This window comes from Bufo bufo, chromosome 5, assembly GCF_905171765.1.
Source record: "Bufo bufo chromosome 5, aBufBuf1.1, whole genome shotgun sequence".
Lineage (NCBI taxonomy): Eukaryota > Metazoa > Chordata > Amphibia > Anura > Bufonidae > Bufo > Bufo bufo.
The window spans coordinates 552,316,426-552,332,528 of record NC_053393.1 but is presented as its reverse complement, the minus strand read 5'-3'; the positions used below and the strand labels follow the sequence as shown (position 1 = coordinate 552,332,528).

The 16,103-nt window shown below is 41.4% G+C and overlaps 1 long non-coding RNA gene across 2 annotated transcripts; it reads right to left on the bottom strand.

Annotated features, from left to right (window-relative positions):
- Positions 1-2,383: 2,383 nt before the first annotated feature.
- LOC121000823 lies at positions 2,384-12,530 on the bottom strand. Of its 2 annotated transcripts, none has more exons than XR_005778908.1 (3): positions 12,490-12,530; positions 2,577-2,840; positions 2,384-2,440 (listed from the first exon to the last, which is right to left on the bottom strand). It is a non-coding gene; the product is annotated as an uncharacterized LOC121000823 (long non-coding RNA). The 2 variants fall into 2 exon arrangements; XR_005778909.1 differs by having other exon boundaries at positions 2,390-2,506; positions 2,676-2,840.
- Between the last annotated feature and the right edge of the window lie 3,573 nt (positions 12,531-16,103).

Genomic DNA, 16,103 nt, shown 5'->3' with positions numbered 1-16,103 from the left:
TGTTTCTGACCCATTTACGTTGGACTCTGGTATTGTGTTTGTCTGTCTTTATTGTTTATCTATCTCTGCACTTAACTATTATAGGGACCGTCGACCAGTTGTGGTCTAGCTATCTAGAGATTGTACTACAAGTAGGTAGAGAAAGCGGGCTGGTTTCTAGACTTAGGGCTGACTGTCCTTGTCTGTGCCTACTTACAGTCATAACATCTGTGCACTATCTTCTGTAAAAATTAGTCCACAAAGATAGACAGAAAGTGCAAATGTGAATTAACCCCCGAGACTATTGGGTGACCCAGGAGTTCCTTCAAATGCTTAGGAACCTTAGGAAGCAGATACATTATATGCACTTCTGGGTTGTTCACTCGTCAATGCTTTCTTTACTTCTTCTTCAATGACCTCTGATGTAACAGCTTCTTCTAAGGGTACTTTCACATTTGCGTGGTTTGATTCCGGCAGACAGTTCCATTGCCTGAACTGTATGCAAAAGTATGTCATTTTTCCCTGATCAGTCTGAAAAATGCCTGATCAGTCAGAAAAATGCATTGCAATACCGGATCCGTTTTTCCAGTGTCATCGGGCAAAACGGATCCGGTATTTATTTATTTCTCATTTTTAAAGGTCTGCGCATGCGCAGACCGGAAGGACGGGTCCGGCATTCCAGCATTTTGAATGCCGGATCCGGCACTAATACATTCCTATGGGGAAAAATGCCGGATCCGGCATTCAGTCAAGTCTTCAGTTTTTTTCGCCAGAGATAAAACCGTAGCATGCTATGGTTTTCTCTTTTGCCTGATCAGTCAAAATGACTGAACTGAAGACATCCCTATCCATCCCGAATGCATGGGAATATACCTGATCAGTTCTTTTCCGGTATAGCGCCCCTGTGATGGAACTCTATGCCTGAAAAGAAAAATGTTAATGTGAAAGTAGCCTAAGAAAATGTTTTTAATATAAGAAAAATGTCCCTCTTAAATGCTACCATTGAAGTTTCTTGTAAATCTTCTCGCCTGGCAGTTGTGAGAAAGCCTCCTCGCTATATTTAGATCTGCCCATTATTTCCGGGCACCTCCCTTGTCAACTTTCTTAATGATGAGGGAGTTGTCACGTTGAAGTTGAACAATGCCTGCCTCTCACCAGCAGACAAGTTGTTTCTCCTTCTATTACTTTGTATCTCATTTCTCACTCACCTCATTACGTAACATCTGTTGAAATGACCCAAACCTGTGTGAACTTACTTCAGGATGAAACAGTGACCAAGATATCCCCACCTCGTATCTCCAACCTTGATGAACGTATATCTTCTTGTGTCTAAAAAAATTACCGAACTTCTATTTTTGTAGCATCGTTGGCAGCGTGTGGCTTTTTGTTGCACCAAAACTGGTTAGGATTAAGCAGGAATATTTTAAAATATGTTCGAAACAAATGGATGGTGGGAAATTCTGTTTGACATTTGCTGCCTATATATGTTTGATATGTTAATTGTATCATGTATATAGTCATGTGTATTGTATCGTCCATCATAGTATAGCCCCTTATAAAGGGTTAAAAGTTCTTTGCATGCATGCTTGGGAAAGGGGATGTGTCCCTGCCTGTACTGACTGACTATACCACTGACCTCCAGGGAATAGATACTGACTATACCACTGACCTCAAGGGAATAGATAATGACTGTACCACTGACCTCCAGGGAATAGATACAGACTGTACCACTGACCTCCAGGGAATAGATACTGACTGTACCACTGACCACCAGGGAGTAGATACTGACTGTACCACTGACCACCAGGGAATAGATAATGACTGTACCACTGACCTCAAGGGAATAGATAATGACTGTACCACTGACCTCCAGGGAATAGATACAGACTGTACCACTGACCTCCAGGGAATAGATACTGACTGTACCACTGACCACCAGGGAGTAGATACTGACTGTACCACTGACCTCCAGGGAATAGATACTCACTGTACCACTGACCTCCAGGGAATAGATAATGACTGTACCACTGACCTCAAGGGAATAGATAATGACTGTACCACTGACCACCAGGGAATAGATACTGACTATACCACTGACCTCCAGGGAATAGATACTGACTATACCACTGACCACCAGGGAGTAGATACTGACTGTACCACTGACCTCCAGGGAATAGATACTCACTGTACCACTGACCTCCAGGGAATAGATAATGACTGTACCACTGACCTCAAGGGAATAGATAATGACTGTACCACTGACCACCAGGGAATAGATACTGACTATACCACTGACCTCTAGGGAATAGATACTGACTATACCACTGACCACTAGGGAATAGATACTGACTATACCACTGACCTCCAGGGAATAGATCCTGACTATACCACTGACCACTAGGGAATAGATACTGACTGTACCACTGACCTCCAGGGAATAGATACTGACTGTACCACTGACCTCCAGGGAATAGATACTGACTATACCACTGACCACCAGGGAATAGATACTGACTATACCACTGACCTCTAGGGAATAGATACTGACTATACCAACCACTGACCTCCAGGGAATAGATACTGACTATACCACTGACCTCCAGGGAATAGATACTGACTATACCACTGACCACTAGGGAATAGATACTGACTGTACCACTGACCTCCAGGGAATAGATACTGACTATACCACTGACCACTAGGGAATAGATACTGACTGTACCACTGACCTCCAGGGAATAGATACTGACTATACCACTGACCTCCAGGGAATAGATACTGACTATACCACTGACCTCCAGGGAATAGATACTGACTGTACCACTGACCTCCAGGGAATAGATACTGACTATACCACTGACCTCCAGGGAATAGATACTGACTGAATATAACAATGGAGAAGAAATGATAGCGGCACTCACCCGGGTGTAGCAAAAAGATGTCTTTAATCCAGAAAAGACGAGTACTAAGTAACAGCAGGCTGGGGCGGATACAGGCGTGTGTGCTGAGTGCTCAGCTGGCGACAGTATAGGTTTGTATAACTTCCACACTGTTAGCAGCATTCAGAACAAAAGTTCTGTGTATTTGTGGTTACAATGAAGCAGAAATGAATCATGGATGGTATTGTTGAATACCTGTGCCTAACGACCTCATTCCAAACACAATATAAGCAGAAAAATTGAGTACGTAATAACGATGTGGATATTAGATCAGATGACGATAAATCAATAGCAGTATAGTAGCAATTAAAGTGCAATGTTAGCAATAGTCATCAGGTGACATTAGGAAAAATAGGAGTTCGCTGACCTAAATAGGTCAAAGATTCTGAATGTCCAGATGCAACAGATTAAAGTCCCTCAGGTACTTGTTGCCGATTTGGGGTAGCGGAATGGTGCTATATAGTGAAATTGCGATAGTCATGGATAATAATTCACTCCGTCACTGACCCAGCGGCGTCCCGCTTTCGGTCAGAAATAAATCCAGCATTAAGGCAATAGTTAATTAAGGAACACTCTTACCGATGTTGGAGGGTTCTCACACATAGGAGAAACCTCTGCCGTCTATCGGAACTTACTCCCGGTTTTCTTGTTGCGGTTAGGTGAGTCGCACGATTGATGATATGGGTCACCTGTTGGCAGTTTGGTTACTGCACGCGGTCCCGCTCGTTTGGATCCGAATGAGGTATCCCAACCTTCCGGGCAGAAGTTTCAGACCGGCTGCATTTTGTAAGTCGGTTCAGAGTTGTTCCAAAGTAGAGTAGATGTGGTGCTCTCACAGGAAGTGGTACTTGGGGGGTCAGACCAGACGCGTTTCGGGGCTAGAGTGTCCCCTTCCTCAGTGGCTATCCGACCTCCCCAAAAGACCGTCCTTTTATGCTTTACAAAGGAACTTTGCAAAACCCGGTTCGGATTCTGGTTCCGGAAGTCCTATGGAAGTCATTATCCAGTCGGGAAATATTTCCCTTATTATTGTAGTATAACAGCTTTTCTTATTTCACTTATTTCGGCCGTTGTTAATGTGTGCCCGCATCTATAAGTTCTTAGTATCTTGTGGGCTTATTTTACTAGAAATAAATAGTAACTGTATAGTGTCGTTGCGATTCTCTTGCGTTTTTGTTGTCACTGCAAAAACCGCCCAAACAGCTGCATATTAAATAATTACGTATATTAATAAAAAGTACAGCATGTATAGCAGACATTTCAAAAGTATTATAAACAAAGTATGTATATATAATCAGGAGGTATGTTCAAAAAATATCGTAAAGGTAGGAAATGGAGAGGGAAAGAGTTAAAAAGGGGGGGGGGAGAGGGAAGGTGTTTCCAAATCTGGTAGATATTAGAAAGGCATAGGTTGTTCAAAACTAGCAATATTTATGTATTCTAGTAACAAAAGAGCGTGTGTCTATACATCTGGGAGATTGTGTGCATGTATACCTATGGAAATAAACATATGTATTAATGTATATTCGCATATCAGTTAATGTTGAGTCTTCTCTAGAATTTTGGAAACATTATATGTCCAAATGGTCTATATATTTAATAATAATATCCAAAAATCCATATAAAATATATGGATATATTTTTGAAAAAAAAAATTTGTGCAGACAATAAGTAGACTAGTTGCTTTTTAGTATATACATACTTTGTTTATAATACTTTTGAAATGTCTGCTATACATGCTGTACTTTTTATTAATATACGTAATTATTTAATATGCAGCTGTTTGGGCGGTTTTTGCAGTGACAACAAAAACGCAAGAGAATCGCAACGACACTATACAGTTACTATTTATTTCTAGTAAAATAAGCCCACAAGATACTAAGAACTTATAGATGCGGGCACACATTAACAACGGCCGAAATAAGTGAAATAAGAAAAGCTGTTATACTACAATAATAAGGGAAATATTTCCCGACTGGATAATGACTTCCATAGGACTTCCGGAACCAGAATCCGAACCGGGTTTTGCAAAGTTCCTTTGTAAAGCATAAAAGGACGGTCTTTTGGGGAGGTCGGATAGCCACTGAGGAAGGGGACACTCTAGCCCCGAAACGCGTCTGGTCTGACCCCCCAAGTACCACTTCCTGTGAGAGCACCACATCTACTCTACTTTGGAACAACTCTGAACCGACTTACAAAATGCAGCCGGTCTGAAACTTCTGCCCGGAAGGTTGGGATACCTCATTCGGATCCAAACGAGCGGGACCGCGTGCAGTAACCAAACTGCCAACCGGTGACCCATATCATCAATCGTGGGACTCACCTAACCGCAACAAGAAAACCAGGAGTAAGTTCCGATAGACGGCAGAGGTTTCTCCTATGTGTGAGAACCCTCCAACATCGGTAAGAGTGTTCCTTAATTAACTATTGCCCTAATGCTGGATTTATTTCTGACCGAAAGCGGGACGCCGCTGGGTCAGTGACGGAGTGAATTATTATCCATGACTATCGCAATTTCACTATATAGCACCATTCCGCTACCCCAAATCGGCAACAAGTACCTGAGGGACTTTAATCTGTTGCATCTGGACATTCAGAATCTTTGACCTATTTAGGTCAGCGAACTCCTATTTTTCCTAATGTCACCTGATGACTATTGCTAACATTGCACTTTAATTGTTACTATACTGCTATTGATTTATCGTCATCTGATCTAATATCCACATCGTTATTATGTACTCAATTTTTCTGCTTATATTGTGTTTGGAATGAGGTCGTTAGGCACAGGTATTCAACAATACCATCCATGATTCATTTCTGCTTCATTGTAACCACAAATACACAGAACTTTTGTTCTGAATGCTGCTAACAGTGTGGAAGTTATACAAACCTATACTGTCTTACTGTACATTTTTATACCGGATTTGTGATTTCAACTATTTTTAACTACTATAATAAATACTAACTACCAAAGATCTTAGGTGTGCCCAGTCATCTCTTTTATATTTCACTCTTGTCCAGCAGCGGGGTGACGCTGCAAGACTGAGAGCACCCTTTTTGGTGTGTCAACCACCCTGTGCATCCAACTAATATACTATTATTTAGTCTAGATATGTGTTTACTATAAATATACACTTAACTCATTGCGATCATTTAACCCTAGTGGCCCCATCGCATTAGTGCGGATTATCCAATCAGCCTCCCTTTGCATTAGGAGGCGATCCCTGTCACCTCCAGCAGGTGGAGCAGGTACATGTTCCAGAGCTACAAACTGCAGGCATTCCACATTACCATCATGCATGTTCACCACATGCTTAATCAGTCTGGGGCATCCTTTTCCTGATTTTATAGAATTCAAGTGCTCCCTAAATCTTTCATATACAGGGCGAATCGTCTTCCCTATATAGAAAGAGCCACAGCAGCACAACACCAGATATAGTACATATTTAGTTCGGCATGTGGTGAACTGCACGAGTCCGTGCTGTATGCCGGCAAAAGAAACAAACCTGCCTTTTATTTATATATTTGCAAAAATAACAATTTCCGCATCTGTGGCTGCCTGTTGGGGTGTTCTCAGTCAGGCAATTTTTAGTTCTCATATCCCTCAATCTACTCCTCACTAATGTATCCCTGATAGTATGGCATCTTTTAAAGGTGACAAGTGGTTTGTTTTCTGCTAAGTCCTATAATCCCCTCTTCGTTCTTGAGAATCTCCCAGTTTTTAAATATGGCCTGTCTAATGGTATCCGCTAAAGGGCTAAACCTGAAGGCAAAAGCAAATCTCTCCATATTACTTTTTGATTCATTATCATTTTTACTTTTATTTTTATTTTTGCCTTCAAGCAGCTCCTTCTGAGTAAAGCGGCCTGCTTTTGTTAATGCCACATCCAGAATGTTTTCAGGGTACCCCCTCTGTAATAACCTATTCTTGAGTTCTAGGGCCTGTTGTCTATAGCCCACCTCCGTACTATTTATGCGCCTGAGCCTAATAAATTGGCCATACGGCACTGCACGTTTTACGCTACGTGGATGGTAACAGTCACGGTGCAACAGGGAATTGGTGGCCGTGGGCTTACGATAGCCTTTGGTGACTAATGTGCTGTTCTCAATAGTGACCATGACATCAAGAAATTCTAGTGATCCACCTCCAAAATTCATAGTGAATCTCATGTTCATGTCATTATGGTCATTAAGGAAATGCACAAACTCTTCACACAGCTGCCTGGAGCCCTGCCACACCATGAACACGTCATCCACGTAGCGTAATTATATAATTTAATGTACAGAAGGTACGGATTCGAAGTGGAATATACAAAACAGTCCTCAAAAACTGATAAAAATAAATTGGCAAAGGTGCAAGACGTACCCATGGCCGTACCATGAATCTGCCTGTACCAGCGCCCCCCAAATGTAAACACATTGTTACCAAGTACAAAACTGAGTGCCTCCTGGACAAAGCTGCAATAGATATCACTCTTGTCTGTGTTGCTGAGAAGTCTAATGACAGCCTGTACACCCTTCCCATGTGGGATACGGGTTGTCAAAGTATATCTTTTATATAAAATATAAATATTTTATATAAAAAAAAATTTTTGAAATAAAATAATAAAATATGGAAATCAGTCAGGAAATCCACTAGGCGGACATAAAACGCCTTTCTTTTATCTTGAGACTCTAAATTTAATTTATGCAATTAATGAAAACAAAGGGGCAACCAATTATGCAAAATATATGTAATAATTTATTTATAAATGAGTAAAAATCCAATATAAAACTAACATAAGATCAATGGATAGACAAATTGACGCAGTACCAACAAACCACCACTAGATGGTGGTGTAACCCACTATCACTTTCTCACCAGCACAGAATTACTTAAAGTTACATATGATAAGATATAAATGCTATATCTTTATCAAACAGACCAATAATTAATACATCAAGAGAAGCTCAGGATTTTCTGTTTACCAACAGGTACAGACAAAATACAGATTAATACAAGAACAATAAATGTTGTCCCTTGACTCTGTCTCAGCCTATGACAATCAAAAATATAAATGATATTAATATGATATTACAAACCGGATTCCAAAAAAGTTGGGACACTAAACAAATTGTGAATAAAAACTGAATGCAATGATGTGGAGATGGCAAATGTCAATATTTTATTTGTAATAGAACGTAGATGACAGATCAAACGTTTAATCCGAGTAAATGTATCATTTTAAAGGAAAAATACGTTGATTCCAATTTTCACGGTGTCAACAAATCCCAAAAAAGTTGGGACAAGTAGCAATAAGAGGCTGGAAAAAGTAAATTTGAGCATAACGAAGAGCTGGAAGACCAATTAACACTAATTAGGTCAATTGGCAACATGATTGGGTATAAAAAGAGCTTCTCCGAGTGGCAGTGTCTCTCAGAAGCCAAGATGGGTAGAGGATCACCAATTCCCACAATGTTGCGCAGAAAGATAGTGGAGCAATATCAGAAAGGTGTTACCCAGCGAAAAATTGCAAAGACTTTGCATCTATCATCATCAACTGTGTATAACATCATCCGAAGATTCAGAGAATCTGGAACAATCTCTGTGCGTAAGGGTCAAGGCGGTAAAACCATACTGGATGCCCGTGATCTCCGGGCCCTTAAACGACACTGCACCACAAACAGGAATGCTACTGTAAAGGAAATCACAGAATGGGCTCAGGAATACTTCCAGAAACCATTGTCAGTGAACACAATCCACCGTGCCATCCGCCGTTGCCAGCTGAAACTCTACAGTGCAAAGAAGAAGCCATTTCTAAGCAAGAGCCACAAGCTCAGGCGTTTTCACTGGGCCAGGGATCATTTAAAATGGAGTGTGGCAAAATGGAAGACTGTTCTGTGGTCAGACGAGTCACGATTCGAAGTTCTTTTTGGAAATCTGGGACGCCATGTCATCCGGACCAAAGAGGACAAGGACAACCCAAGTTGTTATCAACGCTCAGTTCAGAAGCCTGCATCTCTGATGGTATGGGGTTGCATGAGTGCGTGTGGCATGGGCAGCTTGCATGTCTGGAAAGGCACCATCAATGCAGAAAAATATATTCAGGTTCTAGAAGAACATATGCTCCCATCCAGACGTCATCTCTTTCAGGGAAGACCCTGCATTTTTCAACAAGATAATGCCAGACCACATTCTGCATCAATCACAACATCATGGCTGCGTAGGAGAAGGATCCGGGGACTGAAATGGCCAGTCTGCAGTCCAGACCTTTCACCTATAGAGAACATTTGGCGCATCATAAAGAGGAAGGTGCAACAAAGAAGGCCCAAGACGATTGAACAGTTAGAGGCCTGTATTAGACAAGAATGGGAGAGCATTCCTATTTCTAAACTTGAGAAACTGGTCTCCTCGGTCCCCAAACGTCTGTTGAGTGTTGTAAGAAGAAGGGGAGATGCCACACAGTGGTGAAAATGGCCTTGTCCCAACTTTTTGGGGAATTGTTGACACCATGAAATTCTGATTCAACATATTTTTCCCTTAAAATTGTACATTTTCTCAGTTTAAACTTTTGTTCCGTGATTTATGTTCTATTCTAAATAAAATATTAGAAGTTGGCACCTCCACATCATTGCATTCAGTTTTTATTCACGATTTGTATAGTGTCCCAACTTTTTTGGAATCCGGTTTGTATATCCCACTCAGCAACCAGACTATGGAAATATAATTTCCCAGAGTTTTCCTCTACTCAGACAATGTCTAATCTCCCATTAGCAATATGCATCTTTGCTAAGAGGACAACTAGCATTAGGGAGGTGATTAACACTATACGTTCCCACAATATGGGAACTCTTGACTATACGCTGAGAGGAATATCTTAATAATATCATAAGCAAAAAAAATATAACATACGTTACCAAGTCAAGGATGGACAGGTTTCGGGTGTGATTAGTTCTTAAAACTCTTCCAGTAGACAAAAATGAATCCAAGTTTCTTTTTGTTGTTGAAGTAAATTGTTAGTTGCAGTTGTTTCATTTGAAGAGTGTAGATGGATGGATAGATATAGATAGATAGATATAGTTAGATAGATAGATAGATAGATAGATAGATAGATAGATAGATAGAAAGCTAGCCAGATAGATCCCTCCTAACCTTTACATGCATAGTTTATACCCCATGTTCTCTAAGAATTCCTCCCCTTCTAGATTAGGGATCTCCAATCAGACAAGATGGGTGTATTCGTATGCAGATACCAATGATGTCATTTTAACCCTTGGAATACTGGTGAAAATGACATACTATTATCCATTTACCTCTAGATGGCACTGTTGTACCACATGACAATTTCAACATTAATTCTAAATACCTAATAATATATTCAGATGACCTTATTAACCTCCCCAATATGCATCAATATTAAGGGTTTCTTCCTGACATTTTAATTATCCCTAATCTAGACATGTTGGAGTCACCATCTCCTACTGTCTTCTTAGGGACAATGGACAATGGTTCCTTTTACTTAACATCCGGATTCATTAACTTGCCCACATGGCTGGCTAATAATATTCAGCTCTCCTCATGAAATCCAATTAGTAGGAAGATAACTTCAATACTTTTCTAAACCTTAAAAGTCTATATGGTCAGTGGGATATACACGGCATAAAATATATATTCTAAATGATGTGTATATATATATATATATATATATATATATATATATATATACACATCGACACACTGTTATTCATAGATGACATATTATATAAGTCATTGGTTAAGATATGTTGCAAATTTAAATACACCACACAGGAATATATAGAATATAATTATGAAGACATGAATGGGACATTCACACACCCAATGCTTTCTATAAAGTAGACTTCCCTAATGATTTTGTAATGAAGTAAAATAATACATTGCTATTCGAATGGTTGTCTCTCACAGATACATGTCTGTAGGACCCATTATAGTATTAACAGATACACTACATCTGCTCACAATAATTTTAAAAGACAATACACTCTATGTCCCTACAAACATGTTACCCAAACTGAACTCAGAATAACCTCATCTCGGCCTGTTTCAATCCTATAGAGAAATATCAGACTCTGGTTCAATCTGTGATTACACTTAAAGGCAATGGGCATTGATATTTAGACTATAATATCTTCAGATAAGATTGTACATTTATGAAAATGCACGACAGGGTGTACAGGCTTTCAACGTCAAGTGACACCAAATTGAAATCGTCCTGCCACTGGAAGTTATTCAATACCTCCAGGAAGGAATTGGTGTCCTGTAGGTAAGTGGGAGCATGCGACAAGAGTGGTCTAAGCAGCCAATCCAAATATTTAGATAAAGGCTCAGTCACTGACCCTATCCCCGCAACAATAGGACGTCCCGGTGGATGGGTCAGTGACTTGTGAATTTTTGGTAAAAAATACCATGTAGGTTTACTGGGGGACGGTGGCACAAGCCGATCCATGATACGCGCCGTGAAAAAATCCAAGTCGATATACCGCATAAGTAATTTGCGGACTTGCGCCAAAATAATAGGGATGGGATCCCTCTCAAGTCTTTGATAGACAGAGGTGTGATATAACTGCCTATATGCCTCCTGCATATAGTATTCCTTGGTAAGAAGTACAATATTTCCCCCCCTGTCCGCCGGTTTCACTACAATGTCATCCATATTGGAGAGCCATTTAACAGCTGACCATTCCTCATTGGTGACATTACTATCCACACTGGGGTATATCAGAGCCTTAACATCTCTCAATACCTGCTTGTGGAATAAATCAATGCTACTCCCGGCGGGCAACGGGGGACAATATGTAGATTTAACACCTCCCCTAAAAGAACTCTCTTCTAAGGTCGGAACATGGGGATCACCTAATTCTACGTCAGCAAGATACTGACTGTACCACTGACCACTAGGGAATGGAAACCGGCTGTACCACTGACCACCAGGGAATACATACTGACTGTACCACTGACCACTAGGGAATAGATACTGACTGTACCACTGACCACTAGGGAATGGAAACCGGCTGTACCACTGACCACCAGGGAATACATACTGACTGTACCACTGACCACTAGGGAATAGATACTGACTGTACCACTGACCACTAGGGAATAGATACTGACTGTACCACTGACCACTAGGGAATAGATACTGACTGTACCACTGACCTCCAGGGAATAGATACTCACTGTACCACTGACCTCCAGGGAATAGATACTGACTGTACCACTGTCCACTAGATAATGGAAACTGGCTGTGCCACTGACCACCAGGGAATATATACTTACTGTACCACTGACAACCAGGGAATGGATACTGACTGTACCACTGACCACCAGAGAATAGATACTCACTGTACCACTGACCACCAGGGAATAGATACTGACTGTGCCACTCACCACCAGGGAATGGATACTGACTGTACCACTGACCACCAGGGAACAGATACTCACTGTACCACTGACCACCAGGGAATAAATACTGACTGTACCACTGACCCCCAGGGAATAGATACTGACGTTACCACTGACCTCCAGGGAATCAAAACTGGCTGTACCACTGACCACCAGGGAATAGATACTGACTGTACCACTGACCACCAGGGAATAGATACTCACTGTACCACTGACCTCCAGGGAATAAATACTGGCTGTTCCACTGACCACTAGATAATGGAAACTGGCTGTACCACTGACCACCAGGGAATATATACTTAATGTACCACTGACCACCAGGGAATAGATACTGACTATACCACTGACCTCCAGGGAATAGATACTGACTATACCACTGACCTCCAGGGAATAGATAATGACTGTACCACTGATCACCAGGGAATAGATACTCACTGTACCACTGACCACCAGGGATTTATCCCATTTTATTATCAGTGCTGGTTTTCTGTATAAGCACCATACTGTAGTCACTCTGGAATGTGATTTTACACAACCTTGTAATTACTTTGCTCTCATTATTGGGTGACACAACTGTATAATTCCCCGCTGGGTGTGTCTGAACCTGCGGCACTATAAAGCTGCCTGATGAGTGTGACCGGCCGTGCAGCGTCCTGCAGCTTGTAGCCTGAGATATGCAGCCGAGAAGACATGAAGTCTCTGCCTCTAGTTCTGCTGATCGCTGCATCGGCTCTTCTGCTGTCAGAGACCGCTCAGTCCTACGACCAGCCCCAGTGCTGCAAGAGCGACAAGTGCAATGGATGTGCGTGCCGCAGTGTGGGCTACAAGGTAAGTCTGATGGGTGAGCAGAGACTTGTAATATGAACATGCAGAAATCCCTCATCTTTACCGCACATCCACAGCCACTAACCCTAAACCTTATATAACCCTACACGCTAAGGCTAGGTTCACATCACCATTTTGTTTTCCGTTCTTCTCATCTGGCCTCAGGCTGCACCAGGTAGGGGCAAGAGGGAGGCAGCAGAAGGGCCATAGGCAATCAGATCATTTGTATTTTTCTAATGACAATAAAGGCTAATACATTCAAAAAAGGTTGGGACACTAAACAAATTGTGAATAAAAACTGAATGCAATGATGTGGAGATGGCAAATGTCAATATTTTATTTGTAATAGAACGCAGATGACAGATCAAACGTTTAATCCGAGTAAATGTATCATTTTAAAGGAAAAATACGTTGATTCCAATTTTCACGGTGTCAACAAATCCCCAAAAAGTTGGGACAAGTAGCAATAAGAGGCTGGAAAAAGTAAATTTGAGCATAACGAAGAGCTGGAAGACCAATTAACACTAATTAGGTCAATTGGCAACATGATTGGGTATAAAAAGAGCTTCTCAGAGTGGCAGTGTCTCTCAGAAGCCAAGATGGGTAGAGGATCACCAATTCCCACAATGTTGCGCAGAAAGATAGTGGAACAATATCAGAAAGGTGTTACCCAGCGAAACATTGCAAAGACTTTGCATCTATCATCATCAACTGTGCATAACATCATCCGAAGATTCAGAGAATCTGGAACAATCTCTGTGCGTAAGGGTCAAGGCCGTAAAACCATACTGGATGCCCGTGATCTCCGGGCCCTTAAACAACACTGCACCACAAACAGGAATGCTACTGTAAAGGAAATCACAGAATGGGCTCAGGAATACTTCCAGAAACCATTGTCAGTGAACACAATCCACCGTGCCATCCGCCGTTGCCAGCTGAAACTCTACAGTGCAAAGAAGAAGCCATTTCTAAGCAAGATCCACAAGCTCAGGCGTTTTCACTGGGCCAGGGATCATTTAAAATGGAGTGTGGCAAAATGGAAGACTGTTCTGTGGTCAGACGAGCCACGAATCGAAGTTCTTTTTTGAAATCTGGGACGCCATGTCATCCAGACCAAAGAGGACAAGGACAACCCAAGTTGTTATCAACGCTCAGTTCAGAAGCCTGCATCTCTGATGGTATGGGGTTGCATGAGTGCGTGTGGCATGGGCAGCTTGCATGTCTGGAAAGGCACCATCAATGCAGAAAAATATATTCAGGTTCTAGAACAACATATGCTCCCATCCAGACGTCATCTCTTTCAGGGAAGACCCTGCATTTTTCAACAAGATAATGCCAGACCACATTCTGCATCAATCACAACATCATGGCTGCGTAGGAGAAGGATCCGGGTACTGAAATGGCCAGTCTGCAGTCCAGATCTTTCACCTATAGAGAACATTTGGCGCATCATAAAGAGGAAGGTGCAACAAAGAAGGCCCAAGACGATTGAACAGTTAGAGGCCTGTATTAGACAAGAATGGGAGAGCATTCCTATTTCTAAACTTGAGAAACTGGTCTCCTCGGTCCCCAGACGTCTGTTGAGTGTTGTAAGAAGAAGGGGAGATGCCACACAGTGGTGGAAATGGCCTTGTCCCAACTTTTTGGGGATTTGTTGACACCATGAAATTCTGATTCAACATATTTTTCCCTTAAAATGGCACATTTTCTCAGTTTAAACTTTTGTTCCGTGATTTATGTTCTATTCTGAATAAAATATTAGAAGTTGGCACCTCCACATCATTGCATTCAGTTTTTATTCACAATTTGTATGGTGTCCCAACTTTTTTGGAATCCGGTTTGTATATTACATATTCCTCTCTCTTGTTATCATAAGAGAGGATGCTTTTTCTCTTCTCCTGCGGGCTGTCAGCCCCCTTATATCTCAGACTCTGATATGGATGGTCCTGGTCCTGGTCCTGTTTGAAAGATGGGAATCTGTTTGAAAATAAGACCAGAATCACAGTATAATCTCCTCTACATTGGTAAATATAGCCTTTAGAAATCGGGTTGAGAGTGAAAACATGTATTAACACTCTAGTAACCTTATAAAAGTAATCTGACATACAGTGGCTTGCAAAAGTATTCATACCCCTGAACTTTCTTACATTTTTTCATGTTACACCCACAAACTTAAATGCATGTTATTGGGATTTTATGTGACCGACCAACACAAAGTAGCAAGCACAGTATGTGCGAGGTGAAGAGAAAACGATCTATGGTTTTCAACATGTTTATTAAATAAAAATCTGGAAAATGTTACATGCATTTGTATTCAACCCCCCCGGAGTCACTATTTTGTAGGACCACCTTTCACTGCGATTACAGTTACAAGTCTTCTGGGTTCGGTCTCTACCAGCTTTGTACATCTAGGGGCTGAAAATTTTGCCCATTCTTCTTTGCAGAAGAGCTTGCGCTCAGTCAGATTGGATGGAGAGCGTCTGTGAACAGGAATTTTATGGTCCTGCCGAAGATTCTCAATGGAATTTAGGTCTGGACTGTGACTGGGCCGTTCTAACACATGACTATGCTCTGATCTAAACCCTTCCATTGTAGCTCTAGCTGGATATTGAGGGTGGTTGTCCTGCTGGAAGGTGAACCTCCGCCCCAGTCTCAAGTCTTTGAGCAGCCTCTACTGTTTGCAGCCTCTACCAGGTTTTCCTCTAGGATTGTCCTGTATTTATCTCCATCCATCTTTCTTATGACCTCTGACCAACTTCCCTCTCCCTGCTGAAGAAAAGCCTCCCCGCTTTTATGAAACCACTTACTGGTTTTAGTCAGACTGTGTAGGTTTTTATTATATTGATATAATTGGGTCGGCTTCCAGCAGTATTATTTGAGGACCAGATGATGACATAACTCTGGTGGTAGTACGATGGCCCCATGTGATGGTTTTATTT